We start from the raw sequence: 14573 nt of genomic DNA on the forward strand, positions 1-14573 counted from the left end.
GCGCAACATTTTGTGGACTGATGAAAGTAAGGTTGTTCTTTTTGGGTCCAGTGGCCGGAGACAGTTTGTCAGACGACCCCCAAACACTGAACTCAAGCCACAGTACACTGTGAAGACAGTGAAGCATGGTTGCGCAAGCATCGTGATATGGGGATGTTTCTCATAGTACGGTGTTGGGCCCGTTTATCGCATACCAGGGATCATGGATCCGTTTGAATACATCGGAATACTTGAAGAGGTCATGCTGCCTTATGCTGAAGAGGAAATGCCCTTGAAATGGGCCTTCCAACAAGACAACGACCCCAAACACACCAGTAAACGGGCAACATCTTGGTTCCAGACCAACAAGATTGACGTTATGGAGTGGCCAGCCCAATCCCCGGATCTCAATCCAATAGAAAACTTGCGGGGTGACATCAAAAATGCAGTTTCTGAGGCAAAACCAAGAAATAGAGGAGAACTGTGGAATGTAGTCCGATCATCCTGGGCTGGCATACCTGTTCGCAGGTGGCAGACGTTGGTTGACTCCATGCAACACAGATGTACAGCAGTTCTCAGAAACAGCGCTTATACAAGTAAATATTCATTAAGTGATTCAAAGGAAAGCAAAATCTTCAAACATTTTTCAGTTTATATAGTGAATGTTTGAGTTTGTAAAGAAGAATACAAACACTGCTATTTTTTTGAACAGTCTAATATTCCCTTTTCTTCAATTTTGTTTTAGAGGAACAACACAAATTTGATCTATTTTTCTTCATGTTTTGATTTGGAATAGAATGTGTAGTGTTCCCAATGCATTTGTGTGCATGGAAATAAAAGCTATTAGAAGGATTTTGAGCTTTGTTCACTTTTTTCAACACACTGCTATTATTTTGACCACAACTGTAACTGTTTGCATTGATGAAATGATTTAGCTGCACTCTTAGTTGTTTGCCTTGAGTTCCTATTACATATTTGAAGCGTTCAGCCATTGGATGGTGACATCCCGACTCATGAGTAAGGCCAGTGAGTGATTTAGAGCAGACAGGCTTGCTGTGAACAGTGTCGCCTCGGTGCCCTTTGATATGCAATAGGCAAGGGGCTTTGTTTAGTGGAAGGAAGGCGGCGTGGTGGCAGGGTGCTTAAGGGCCGTCCCTCTATGCAAATATATGTGCTGCTGCCGTGTACGCTGGGATTGTTTTTTACTCCTTTGCGAAGAATTGAGACATTTGAGAGACGTCTTTTCTGTTAGGGGTGGATTCATGACTCTTGAACCGTTTTGCGGAGACATAGCTGGCTTGTGGTCTAGCGCTGACCAAGGCTAGCTTGTCGCACGTCCGGGAAGCTTCCATGACTTGTCAGAGGTGTGCCCCGACCGGGGAGCGCTAGCTGGTCAATTCCAACTCATACTTACCTGGCAGGGGAGATACCATGATCACGAAGGTGGTTCTCCCAGGGCGAGGCTCATCCATTGCACTCCGGGTGTGCTGACCCCTGCGATTTCCCCAAATGCGGGAAACTCGACTGCATAATTTGTGGTAGTGGGGGACTGCGTTCGCGCTTTCCCCTGATCATTCCTAGTCAAAGACAGAATTCAAATATAAATTCAATATAAACATGTTTTGACGAGCAGCCTTCTCTTTCTTTTTTTTTTTTCTTACTTTTTTTTACACCCGTACTTCACAGCCGCGTGTGTGCAACAGAGTTTCAACTCTTGCGTTCCTTATCAACAGCTTTGCCTGGGTACACCTATCCACTACAGGCTACTGCGCCGTTCCACTCCACAAGCAGCAATGTTTTTTTGGGGTTTTTTTTTTAAAGATGACCGCTGGCAAAACCTCTTCCTCTTTTGGACACTCCGTATCATCCCCCCCACATGTAGCATGTGTAGGGTTTCCATCTCTACCTTCAACACGCTTGCATTCGGCAGCTCCGGAAGTACCCTTCTCCACGTGTCGGCCTCTCCAGATCATTGCTCATCATGCCATTGGAATCCCAATCCAGAACATGTCCTCACCGAAGGTTTACTCTTTAGGGGGAACGTAGCAAACGGGACAGATTCGTCTAACCATTTCTACCCTGCTGGACTTCAGGAAAGTACGCGGGTGTGACGAACTAGGAGTGCAGAGAGAGAGAGAGAGCACAGAGGCAAAATCATACGGAACCCGGCGCGCGGGCATCTGTTGGGGGACTCTGGGTACAGGCAGTAGGGGAACAAGTCCGCAGGACAAACAGTAGGCACAGCAAGGGAGAGTGTTCCTCAGGAAGGCAATGTGGGACAGCAAACAAGGGAGCTAGTCCACAGGACGGCACACAGGACGGCAATATGGGACCGCAAACAAGGGAGGTAGTCCACAGGGCAGCAATTGGATCCAGCAGGCACTTGGCCCAGAGCCCAAGACCACAGTCCAGGCAGATTGAGGGACAAGCAGCAATAGATACAGCACGGGTTCAGGGACTCGCCCATCAACAGCAGCCGCAGCTGAGGAAGTCCAGGCAGCCCACTGTTGATTTCAACAAAATGACACAAACGCACAAAAATAATATTTCTGCCCTTCGCTAGAGTGGGTTAGAGAGATGTACTCAACGTGTTTGACTTTGCCTTTTGTTTGTCTCCCTACAACCCCCCGTATGTGCCCTTTAGACGTCACAGGGAATTCTAAATTATTTTGGCAGATGCACGGTTGTGTTCAAAATAATAGCAGTCAGACATCACTAACCTGATCAATCACGGTTTTTGGTAGAAATGATATTTCTGCCTGGCAAATAATTTACTAGCAGGTGTAGTAGAGTAATAGAAATCCAACAGACCCAACAGTCATGACATGCATGCTGCTGATTCTGTGTAGTTGAATCACTAATTGAAAGGGGCATGTTCAAAATAATAGCAGTGTGGAGTTCTGTTAGTGAGGTCATTCATTCTTTGAAAAACAGGTGGCAGTTATTGCCCTTATTGAAGGAAGGAAGGCAGGCAGCAAATGTTGTACATGCTGGTTACAGCGCATTTCTCTCTGAAATTCGGAGGAAAATGGGTCGTTCCAGACATTGTTCAGAAGAACAGCGCGTACCTTTGATTAAAATGTTGATTGGAGAGGGGAAAACATATAAAGAAGTGCAGAAAATGATAGGCTGCTCAGCTAAAATGATCGCAAGTGCTTTAAAATGGCAACCAAAACCTGAAAGACGTGGAAGAAAGCGAAAAACTACCATTCGAATGGATAGAAGAATAGCCAAAATGGCAAGGACTCAGCCAACAATCAGCTCCAGGAAGATCAAAGAAGGTCTAAAGCTACCTGTGAGTACTGTTACAATTAGAAGACGCCCGTGTGAAGCCAAGCTATCTGCAAGAAGCCCACCGCAAAGTCCCACTGTTGCAAAAAAGACCTGTGCCGGAGAGGTTACAATTTGCCAGAGAGCACACTGACTGGCCTAAAGAGAAATGGCGCAACATTTTGTGGACTGATGAAAGTAAGGTTGTTCTTTTTGGGTCCAGTGGCCGGAGACAGTTTGTCAGACGACCCCCAAACACTGAACTCAAGCCACAGTACACTGTGAAGACAGTGAAGCATGGTTGCGCAAGCATCGTGATATGGGGATGTTTCTCATAGTACGGTGTTGGGCCCGTTTATCGCATACCAGGGATCATGGATCCGTTTGAATACATCGGAATACTTGAAGAGGTCATGCTGCCTTATGCTGAAGAGGAAATGCCCTTGAAATGGGCCTTCCAACAAGACAACGACCCCAAACACACCAGTAAACGGGCAACATCTTGGTTCCAGACCAACAAGATTGACGTTATGGAGTGGCCAGCCCAATCCCCGGATCTCAATCCGATAGAAAACTTGCGGGGTGACATCAAAAATGCAGTTTCTGAGGCAAAACCAAGAAATAGAGGAGAACTGTGGAATGTAGTCCGATCATCCTGGGCTGGCATACCTGTTCGCAGGTGGCAGAAGTTGGTTGACTCCATGCAACACAGATGTACAGCAGTTCTCAGAAACAGCGCTTATACAAGTAAATATTCATTAAGTGATTCAAAGGAAAGCAAAATCTTCAAACATTTTTCAGTTTATATAGTGAATGTTTGAGTTTGTAAAGAAGAATACAAACACTGCTATTTTTTTGAACAGTCTAATATTCCCTTTTCTTCAATTTTGTTTTAGAGGAACAACACAAATTTGATCTATTTTTCTTCATGTTTTGATTTGGAATAGAATGTGTAGTGTTCCCAATGCATTTGTGTGCATGGAAATAAAAGCTATTACAGTTGTGTCCAAAATTATTCAACCCCCACTGAAATTGAGTGTTTTGGCCAGTTTGACATTGCTTTTGATCATTCAGTCATCTTGCTTACATTTACATTAAAGAGGCACTTGTAGGTCAGACAAATATAACATAACAGTTATAATGAAATAACCACAAATGTCTTTTCTGTGCTCACAGCATTATCAGTTTTATTCAACCCCCAAGTGACATTCAATCTTAGTACTTAGTACAGCATCCTTTTACAGTTATAACAGCTTTTAAACGTGAAGCATAGCTTGACACAAGTGTCTTGCAGCGATCTACGGGTATCTTCGCCCATTCTTCATGGGCAAAGGCCTCCAGTTCAGTCACATTCTTAGGCTTGCGCACTGCAACTGCTTTCTTTAAGTCCCACCAGAGGTTCTCAATCGGATTTAAGTCTGGTGACTGCGATGGCCACTCCAAAATGTTCCAGCCTTTCCTCTGCAACCATGCTCTAGTGGACTTGGAGGTATGCTTGGGATCATTGTCCTGTTGAAAGGTCCAACGTCTCCCAAGCCTCAGGTGTGTGACGGACTGCATCACGTTTCCATCCAATATCTCCTGGTACTGAAGAGAATTCATGGTACCTTGCACACGCTGAAGCTTCCCTGTACCTGCAGAAGCAAAACAGCCCCAAAGCATGATTGACCCTCCACCATGCTTCACAGTAGGCAAGGTGTTCTTTTCATCATAGGCCTTGTTCTTCCTCCTCCAAACATAGCGTTGATCCATGGGCCCAAACAGTTCTAATTTTGTTTCATCAGTCCACAGAACACTATCCCACAACTTTTGTGGTTTGTCCACATGGCTTTTGGCATACTGCAGTCGACTCTTCTTATTCTTTGGAGACAGCAAGGGGGTACGCCTGGGAGTTCTGGCACGGAGGCCTTCATTACGCAGTGTGCGTCTTATTGTCTGGGCTGAAACTTCTGTACCCACATCTGACAAATCTTTTCTCAGTTCCTCAGCAGTCACACGGGGACTTCTCTCCACTCTACGCTTCAGGTAGCGCACAGCAGTCGAAGTCAGCATCTTCTTTCTGCCACGACCAGGTAGCGTTTCAACAGTGCCCTTTGCCTTGAATTTGCGAATGATGCTTCCTAAGGTGTCTCTTGGTATGTTTAACATCTTTGCAATCTTCTTATAGCCATTGCCCTTCCTGTGAAGAGAAATCACCTCTTCTCTTGTCTTCCTGGACCATTCTCTTGCCTTCACCATGTTTGTAACCACACCAGTAAATGTCTAGAAGGAGCTGAGTATCACAGTCATTTTAAAGCTGCCTAATTGGTGCTTATTATGCTTGATTGCTGCTCGGTGACATCCACAGGTGTTTTCAATACCTGATGGAAAGCACCTGTATGAACCTCTGTTCTTCAGAGTGGTAGTCTTTAAGGGGTTGAATAATTGTGGCAATGAAGAAACCACATAAGAACCATTTACTACTGTATTACATAAACAATTGATGTCATTTTAGTTGCATTTGGGTAGTTACAACGTCCTTGTAGGATTTGATTCTGAATACAATTCCAAATGTACACTATAGTCCCTAAACCCCTTTACAGCATTGGGGGTTGAATAATTTTGGACACAACTGTAGAAGGATTTTGAGCTTTGTTCACTTTTTTCAACACACTGCTATTATTTTGACCACAACTGTAACTGTTTGCATTGATGAAATGATTTAGCTGCACTCTTAGTTGTTTGCCTTGAGTTCCTATTACATATTTGAAGCGTTCAACCATTGGATGGTGACATCCCGACTCATGAGTAAGGCCAGTGAGTGATTTAGAGCAGACAGGCTTGCTGTGAACAGTGTCGCCTCGGTGCCCTTTGATATGCAATAGGCAAGGGGCTTTGTTTAGTGGAAGGAAGGCGGCGTGGTGGCAGGGTGCTTAAGGGCCGTCCCTCTATGCAAATATATGTGCTGCTGCCGTGTACGCTGGGATTGTTTTTTACTCCTTTGCGAAGAATTGAGACATTTGAGAGACGTCTTTTCTGTTAGGGGTGGATTCATGACTCTTGAACCGTTTTGCGGAGACATAGCTGGCTTGTGGTCTAGCGCTGACCAAGGCTAGCTTGTCGCACGTCCGGGAAGCTTCCATGACTTGTCAGAGGTGTGCCCCGACCGGGGAGCGCTAGCTGGTCAATTCCAACTCATACTTACCTGGCAGGGGAGATACCATGATCACGAAGGTGGTTCTCCCAGGGCGAGGCTCATCCATTGCACTCCGGGTGTGCTGACCCCTGCGATTTCCCCAAATGCGGGAAACTCGACTGCATAATTTGTGGTAGTGGGGGACTGCGTTCGCGCTTTCCCCTGATCATTCCTAGTCAAAGACAGAATTCAAATATAAATTCAATATAAACATGTTTTGACGAGCAGCCTTCTCTTTCTTTTTTCTTACTTTTTTTTACACCCGTACTTCACAGCCGCGTGTGTGCAACAGAGTTTCAACTCTTGCGTTCCTTATCAACAGCTTTGCCTGGGTACACCTATCCACTACAGGCTACTGCGCCGTTCCACTCCACAAGCAGCAATGTTTTTTTGGGGTTTTTTTTTTAAAGATGACCGCTGGCAAAACCTCTTCCTCTTTTGGACGCTCCGTATCATCCCCCCCACATGTAGCATGTGTAGGGTTTCCATCTCTACCTTCAACACGCTTGCATTCGGCAGCTCCGGAAGTACCCTTCTCCACGTGTCGGCCTCTCCAGATCATTGCTCATCATGCCATTGGAATCCCAATCCAGAACATGTCCTCACCGAAGGTTTACTCTTTAGGGGGAACGTAGCAAACGGGACAGATTCGTCTAACCATTTCTACCCTGCTGGACTTCAGGAAAGTACGCGGGTGTGACGAACTAGGAGTGCAGAGAGAGAGAGAGCACAGAGGCAAAATCATACGGAACCCGGCGCGCGGGCATCTGTTGGGGGACTCTGGGTACAGGCAGTAGGGGAACAAGTCCGCAGGACAAACAGTAGGCACAGCAAGGGAGAGTGTTCCTCAGGAAGGCAATGTGGGACAGCAAACAAGGGAGCTAGTCCACAGGGCAGCCGGGAGCCACAGCAAAGGAGAACGTTCCACAGGACGGCAATATGGGACCGCAAACAAGGGAGGTAGTCCACAGGGCAGCAATTGGATCCAGCAGGCACTTGGCCCAGAGCCCAAGACCACAGTCCAGGCAGATTGAGGGACAAGCAGCAATAGATACAGCACGGGTTCAGGGACTCGCCCATCAACAGCAGCCACAGCTGAGGAAGTCCAGGCAGCCCACTGTTGATTTCAACAAAATGACACAAACGCACAAAAATAATATTTCTGCCCTTCGCTAGAGTGGGTTAGAGAGATGTACTCAACGTGTTTGACTTTGCCTTTTGTTTGTCTCCCTACAACCCCCCGTATGTGCCCTTTAGACGTCACAGGGAATTCTAAATTATTTTGGCAGATGCACGGTTGTGTTCAAAATAATAGCAGTCAGACATCACTAACCTGATCAATCACGGTTTTTGGTAGAAATGATATTTCTGCCTGGCAAATAATTTACTAGCAGGTGTAGTAGAGTAATAGAAATCCAACAGACCCAACAGTCATGACATGCATGCTGCTGATTCTGTGTAGTTGAATCACTAATTGAAAGGGGCATGTTCAAAATAATAGCAGTGTGGAGTTCTGTTAGTGAGGTCATTCATTCTTTGAAAAACAGGTGGCAGTTATTGCCCTTATTGAAGGAAGGAAGGCAGGCAGCAAATGTTGTACATGCTGGTTACAGCGCATTTCTCTCTGAAATTCGGAGGAAAATGGGTCGTTCCAGACATTGTTCAGAAGAACAGCGCGTACCTTTGATTAAAATGTTGATTGGAGAGGGGAAAACATATAAAGAAGTGCAGAAAATGATAGGCTGCTCAGCTAAAATGATCGCAAGTGCTTTAAAATGGCAACCAAAACCTGAAAGACGTGGAAGAAAGCGAAAAACTACCATTCGAATGGATAGAAGAATAGCCAAAATGGCAAGGACTCAGCCAACAATCAGCTCCAGGAAGATCAAAGAAGGTCTAAAGCTACCTGTGAGTACTGTTACAATTAGAAGACGCCCGTGTGAAGCCAAGCTATCTGCAAGAAGCCCACCGCAAAGTCCCACTGTTGCAAAAAAGACCTGTGCCGGAGAGGTTACAATTTGCCAGAGAGCACACTGACTGGCCTAAAGAGAAATGGCGCAACATTTTGTGGACTGATGAAAGTAAGGTTGTTCTTTTTGGGTCCAGTGGCCGGAGACAGTTTGTCAGACGACCCCCAAACACTGAACTCAAGCCACAGTACACTGTGAAGACAGTGAAGCATGGTTGCGCAAGCATCGTGATATGGGGATGTTTCTCATAGTACGGTGTTGGGCCCGTTTATCGCATACCAGGGATCATGGATCCGTTTGAATACATCGGAATACTTGAAGAGGTCATGCTGCCTTATGCTGAAGAGGAAATGCCCTTGAAATGGGCCTTCCAACAAGACAACGACCCCAAACACACCAGTAAACGGGCAACATCTTGGTTCCAGACCAACAAGATTGACGTTATGGAGTGGCCAGCCCAATCCCCGGATCTCAATCCGATAGAAAACTTGCGGGGTGACATCAAAAATGCAGTTTCTGAGGCAAAACCAAGAAATAGAGGAGAACTGTGGAATGTAGTCCGATCATCCTGGGCTGGCATACCTGTTCGCAGGTGGCAGACGTTGGTTGACTCCATGCAACACAGATGTACAGCAGTTCTCAGAAACAGCGCTTATACAAGTAAATATTCATTAAGTGATTCAAAGGAAAGCAAAATCTTCAAACATTTTTCAGTTTATATAGTGAATGTTTGAGTTTGTAAAGAAGAATACAAACACTGCTATTTTTTTGAACAGTCTAATATTCCCTTTTCTTCAATTTTGTTTTAGAGGAACAACACAAATTTGATCTATTTTTCTTCATGTTTTGATTTGGAATAGAATGTGTAGTGTTCCCAATGCATTTGTGTGCATGGAAATAAAAGCTATTAGAAGGATTTTGAGCTTTGTTCACTTTTTTCAACACACTGCTATTATTTTGACCACAACTGTAACTGTTTGCATTGATGAAATGATTTAGCTGCACTCTTAGTTGTTTGCCTTGAGTTCCTATTACATATTTGAAGCGTTCAACCATTGGATGGTGACATCCCGACTCATGAGTAAGGCCAGTGAGTGATTTAGAGCAGACAGGCTTGCTGTGAACAGTGTCGCCTCGGTGCCCTTTGATATGCAATAGGCAAGGGGCTTTGTTTAGTGGAAGGAAGGCGGCGTGGTGGCAGGGTGCTTAAGGGCCGTCCCTCTATGCAAATATATGTGCTGCTGCCGTGTACGCTGGGATTGTTTTTTACTCCTTTGCGAAGAATTGAGACATTTGAGAGACGTCTTTTCTGTTAGGGGTGGATTCATGACTCTTGAACCGTTTTGCGGAGACATAGCTGGCTTGTGGTCTAGCGCTGACCAAGGCTAGCTTGTCGCACGTCCGGGAAGCTTCCATGACTTGTCAGAGGTGTGCCCCGACCGGGGAGCGCTAGCTGGTCAATTCCAACTCATACTTACCTGGCAGGGGAGATACCATGATCACGAAGGTGGTTCTCCCAGGGCGAGGCTCATCCATTGCACTCCGGGTGTGCTGACCCCTGCGATTTCCCCAAATGCGGGAAACTCGACTGCATAATTTGTGGTAGTGGGGGACTGCGTTCGCGCTTTCCCCTGATCATTCCTAGTCAAAGACAGAATTCAAATATAAATTCAATATAAACATGTTTTGACGAGCAGCCTTCTCTTTCTTTTTTTTTTTTTCTTACTTTTTTTTACACCCGTACTTCACAGCCGCGTGTGTGCAACAGAGTTTCAACTCTTGCGTTCCTTATCAACAGCTTTGCCTGGGTACACCTATCCACTACAGGCTACTGCGCCGTTCCACTCCACAAGCAGCAATGTTTTTTTGGGGTTTTTTTTTTAAAGATGACCGCTGGCAAAACCTCTTCCTCTTTTGGACACTCCGTATCATCCCCCCCACATGTAGCATGTGTAGGGTTTCCATCTCTACCTTCAACACGCTTGCATTCGGCAGCTCCGGAAGTACCCTTCTCCACGTGTCGGCCTCTCCAGATCATTGCTCATCATGCCATTGGAATCCCAATCCAGAACATGTCCTCACCGAAGGTTTACTCTTTAGGGGGAACGTAGCAAACGGGACAGATTCGTCTAACCATTTCTACCCTGCTGGACTTCAGGAAAGTACGCGGGTGTGACGAACTAGGAGTGCAGAGAGAGAGAGAGAGCACAGAGGCAAAATCATACGGAACCCGGCGCGCGGGCATCTGTTGGGGGACTCTGGGTACAGGCAGTAGGGGAACAAGTCCGCAGGACAAACAGTAGGCACAGCAAGGGAGAGTGTTCCTCAGGAAGGCAATGTGGGACAGCAAACAAGGGAGCTAGTCCACAGGACGGCACACAGGACGGCAATATGGGACCGCAAACAAGGGAGGTAGTCCACAGGGCAGCAATTGGATCCAGCAGGCACTTGGCCCAGAGCCCAAGACCACAGTCCAGGCAGATTGAGGGACAAGCAGCAATAGATACAGCACGGGTTCAGGGACTCGCCCATCAACAGCAGCCGCAGCTGAGGAAGTCCAGGCAGCCCACTGTTGATTTCAACAAAATGACACAAACGCACAAAAATAATATTTCTGCCCTTCGCTAGAGTGGGTTAGAGAGATGTACTCAACGTGTTTGACTTTGCCTTTTGTTTGTCTCCCTACAACCCCCCGTATGTGCCCTTTAGACGTCACAGGGAATTCTAAATTATTTTGGCAGATGCACGGTTGTGTTCAAAATAATAGCAGTCAGACATCACTAACCTGATCAATCACGGTTTTTGGTAGAAATGATATTTCTGCCTGGCAAATAATTTACTAGCAGGTGTAGTAGAGTAATAGAAATCCAACAGACCCAACAGTCATGACATGCATGCTGCTGATTCTGTGTAGTTGAATCACTAATTGAAAGGGGCATGTTCAAAATAATAGCAGTGTGGAGTTCTGTTAGTGAGGTCATTCATTCTTTGAAAAACAGGTGGCAGTTATTGCCCTTATTGAAGGAAGGAAGGCAGGCAGCAAATGTTGTACATGCTGGTTACAGCGCATTTCTCTCTGAAATTCGGAGGAAAATGGGTCGTTCCAGACATTGTTCAGAAGAACAGCGCGTACCTTTGATTAAAATGTTGATTGGAGAGGGGAAAACATATAAAGAAGTGCAGAAAATGATAGGCTGCTCAGCTAAAATGATCGCAAGTGCTTTAAAATGGCAACCAAAACCTGAAAGACGTGGAAGAAAGCGAAAAACTACCATTCGAATGGATAGAAGAATAGCCAAAATGGCAAGGACTCAGCCAACAATCAGCTCCAGGAAGATCAAAGAAGGTCTAAAGCTACCTGTGAGTACTGTTACAATTAGAAGACGCCCGTGTGAAGCCAAGCTATCTGCAAGAAGCCCACCGCAAAGTCCCACTGTTGCAAAAAAGACCTGTGCCGGAGAGGTTACAATTTGCCAGAGAGCACACTGACTGGCCTAAAGAGAAATGGCGCAACATTTTGTGGACTGATGAAAGTAAGGTTGTTCTTTTTGGGTCCAGTGGCCGGAGACAGTTTGTCAGACGACCCCCAAACACTGAACTCAAGCCACAGTACACTGTGAAGACAGTGAAGCATGGTTGCGCAAGCATCGTGATATGGGGATGTTTCTCATAGTACGGTGTTGGGCCCGTTTATCGCATACCAGGGATCATGGATCCGTTTGAATACATCGGAATACTTGAAGAGGTCATGCTGCCTTATGCTGAAGAGGAAATGCCCTTGAAATGGGCCTTCCAACAAGACAACGACCCCAAACACACCAGTAAACGGGCAACATCTTGGTTCCAGACCAACAAGATTGACGTTATGGAGTGGCCAGCCCAATCCCCGGATCTCAATCCGATAGAAAACTTGCGGGGTGACATCAAAAATGCAGTTTCTGAGGCAAAACCAAGAAATAGAGGAGAACTGTGGAATGTAGTCCGATCATCCTGGGCTGGCATACCTGTTCGCAGGTGGCAGAAGTTGGTTGACTCCATGCAACACAGATGTACAGCAGTTCTCAGAAACAGCGCTTATACAAGTAAATATTCATTAAGTGATTCAAAGGAAAGCAAAATCTTCAAACATTTTTCAGTTTATATAGTGAATGTTTGAGTTTGTAAAGAAGAATACAAACACTGCTATTTTTTTGAACAGTCTAATATTCCCTTTTCTTCAATTTTGTTTTAGAGGAACAACACAAATTTGATCTATTTTTCTTCATGTTTTGATTTGGAATAGAATGTGTAGTGTTCCCAATGCATTTGTGTGCATGGAAATAAAAGCTATTAGAAGGATTTTGAGCTTTGTTCACTTTTTTCAACACACTGCTATTATTTTGACCACAACTGTAACTGTTTGCATTGATGAAATGATTTAGCTGCACTCTTAGTTGTTTGCCTTGAGTTCCTATTACATATTTGAAGCGTTCAACCATTGGATGGTGACATCCCGACTCATGAGTAAGGCCAGTGAGTGATTTAGAGCAGACAGGCTTGCTGTGAACAGTGTCGCCTCGGTGCCCTTTGATATGCAATAGGCAAGGGGCTTTGTTTAGTGGAAGGAAGGCGGCGTGGTGGCAGGGTGCTTAAGGGCCGTCCCTCTATGCAAATATATGTGCTGCTGCCGTGTACGCTGGGATTGTTTTTTACTCCTTTGCGAAGAATTGAGACATTTGAGAGACGTCTTTTCTGTTAGGGGTGGATTCATGACTCTTGAACCGTTTTGCGGAGACATAGCTGGCTTGTGGTCTAGCGCTGACCAAGGCTAGCTTGTCGCACGTCCGGGAAGCTTCCATGACTTGTCAGAGGTGTGCCCCGACCGGGGAGCGCTAGCTGGTCAATTCCAACTCATACTTACCTGGCAGGGGAGATACCATGATCACGAAGGTGGTTCTCCCAGGGCGAGGCTCATCCATTGCACTCCGGGTGTGCTGACCCCTGCGATTTCCCCAAATGCGGGAAACTCGACTGCATAATTTGTGGTAGTGGGGGACTGCGTTCGCGCTTTCCCCTGATCATTCCTAGTCAAAGACAGAATTCAAATATAAATTCAATATAAACATGTTTTGACGAGCAGCCTTCTCTTTCTTTTTTCTTACTTTTTTTTACACCCGTACTTCACAGCCGCGTGTGTGCAACAGAGTTTCAACTCTTGCGTTCCTTATCAACAGCTTTGCCTGGGTACACCTATCCACTACAGGCTACTGCGCCGTTCCACTCCACAAGCAGCAATGTTTTTTTGGGGTTTTTTTTTTAAAGATGACCGCTGGCAAAACCTCTTCCTCTTTTGGACGCTCCGTATCATCCCCCCCACATGTAGCATGTGTAGGGTTTCCATCTCTACCTTCAACACGCTTGCATTCGGCAGCTCCGGAAGTACCCTTCTCCACGTGTCGGCCTCTCCAGATCATTGCTCATCATGCCATTGGAATCCCAATCCAGAACATGTCCTCACCGAAGGTTTACTCTTTAGGGGGAACGTAGCAAACGGGACAGATTCGTCTAACCATTTCTACCCTGCTGGACTTCAGGAAAGTACGCGGGTGTGACGAACTAGGAGTGCAGAGAGAGAGAGAGCACAGAGGCAAAATCATACGGAACCCGGCGCGCGGGCATCTGTTGGGGGACTCTGGGTACAGGCAGTAGGGGAACAAGTCCGCAGGACAAACAGTAGGCACAGCAAGGGAGAGTGTTCCTCAGGAAGGCAATGTGGGACAGCAAACAAGGGAGCTAGTCCACAGGGCAGCCGGGAGCCACAGCAAAGGAGAACGTTCCACAGGACGGCAATATGGGACCGCAAACAAGGGAGGTAGTCCACAGGGCAGCAATTGGATCCAGCAGGCACTTGGCCCAGAGCCCAAGACCACAGTCCAGGCAGATTGAGGGACAAGCAGCAATAGATACAGCACGGGTTCAGGGACTCGCCCATCAACAGCAGCCGCAGCTGAGGAAGTCCAGGCAGCCCACTGTTGATTTCAACAAAATGACACAAACGCACAAAAATAATATTTCTGCCCTTCGCTAGAGTGGGTTAGAGAGATGTACTCAACGTGTTTGACTTTGCCTTTTGTTTGTCTCCCTACAACCCCCCGTATGTGCCCTTTAGACGTCACAGGGAATTCTAAATTATTTTGGCA

The 14573-nt window shown here is 46.1% G+C and overlaps 1 protein-coding gene and 4 non-coding genes across 5 annotated transcripts in view; all 5 read left to right on the forward strand.

Moving 5' to 3' along the window:
• The window catches only part of SLC38A9 (solute carrier family 38 member 9), a 191350-nt gene that overhangs the window by 37979 nt on the left and 138798 nt on the right, over positions 1-14573 (forward strand). The gene's annotated exons all lie outside the window — the stretch shown is intronic.
• On the forward strand, positions 1386-1549 carry LOC149453654 (U1 spliceosomal RNA). The gene has a single exon (XR_016314633.1). It is a non-coding gene; the product is annotated as a U1 spliceosomal RNA (small nuclear RNA).
• On the forward strand, positions 6426-6589 carry LOC149453655 (U1 spliceosomal RNA). The gene has a single exon (XR_016314644.1). It is a non-coding gene; the product is annotated as a U1 spliceosomal RNA (small nuclear RNA).
• LOC149453656 (U1 spliceosomal RNA) lies at positions 9865-10028 on the forward strand. Its single transcript, XR_016314655.1, has one exon. It is a non-coding gene; the product is annotated as a U1 spliceosomal RNA (small nuclear RNA).
• LOC149453657 (U1 spliceosomal RNA) lies at positions 13287-13450 on the forward strand. The gene has a single exon (XR_016314432.1). It is a non-coding gene; the product is annotated as a U1 spliceosomal RNA (small nuclear RNA).

This window comes from Staurois parvus, unplaced genomic scaffold, assembly GCF_062004578.1.
Source record: "Staurois parvus isolate SC_StPar_1 unplaced genomic scaffold, SC_StPar_1.0 ptg000445l, whole genome shotgun sequence".
NCBI classification, from domain to species: domain Eukaryota; kingdom Metazoa; phylum Chordata; class Amphibia; order Anura; family Ranidae; genus Staurois; species Staurois parvus.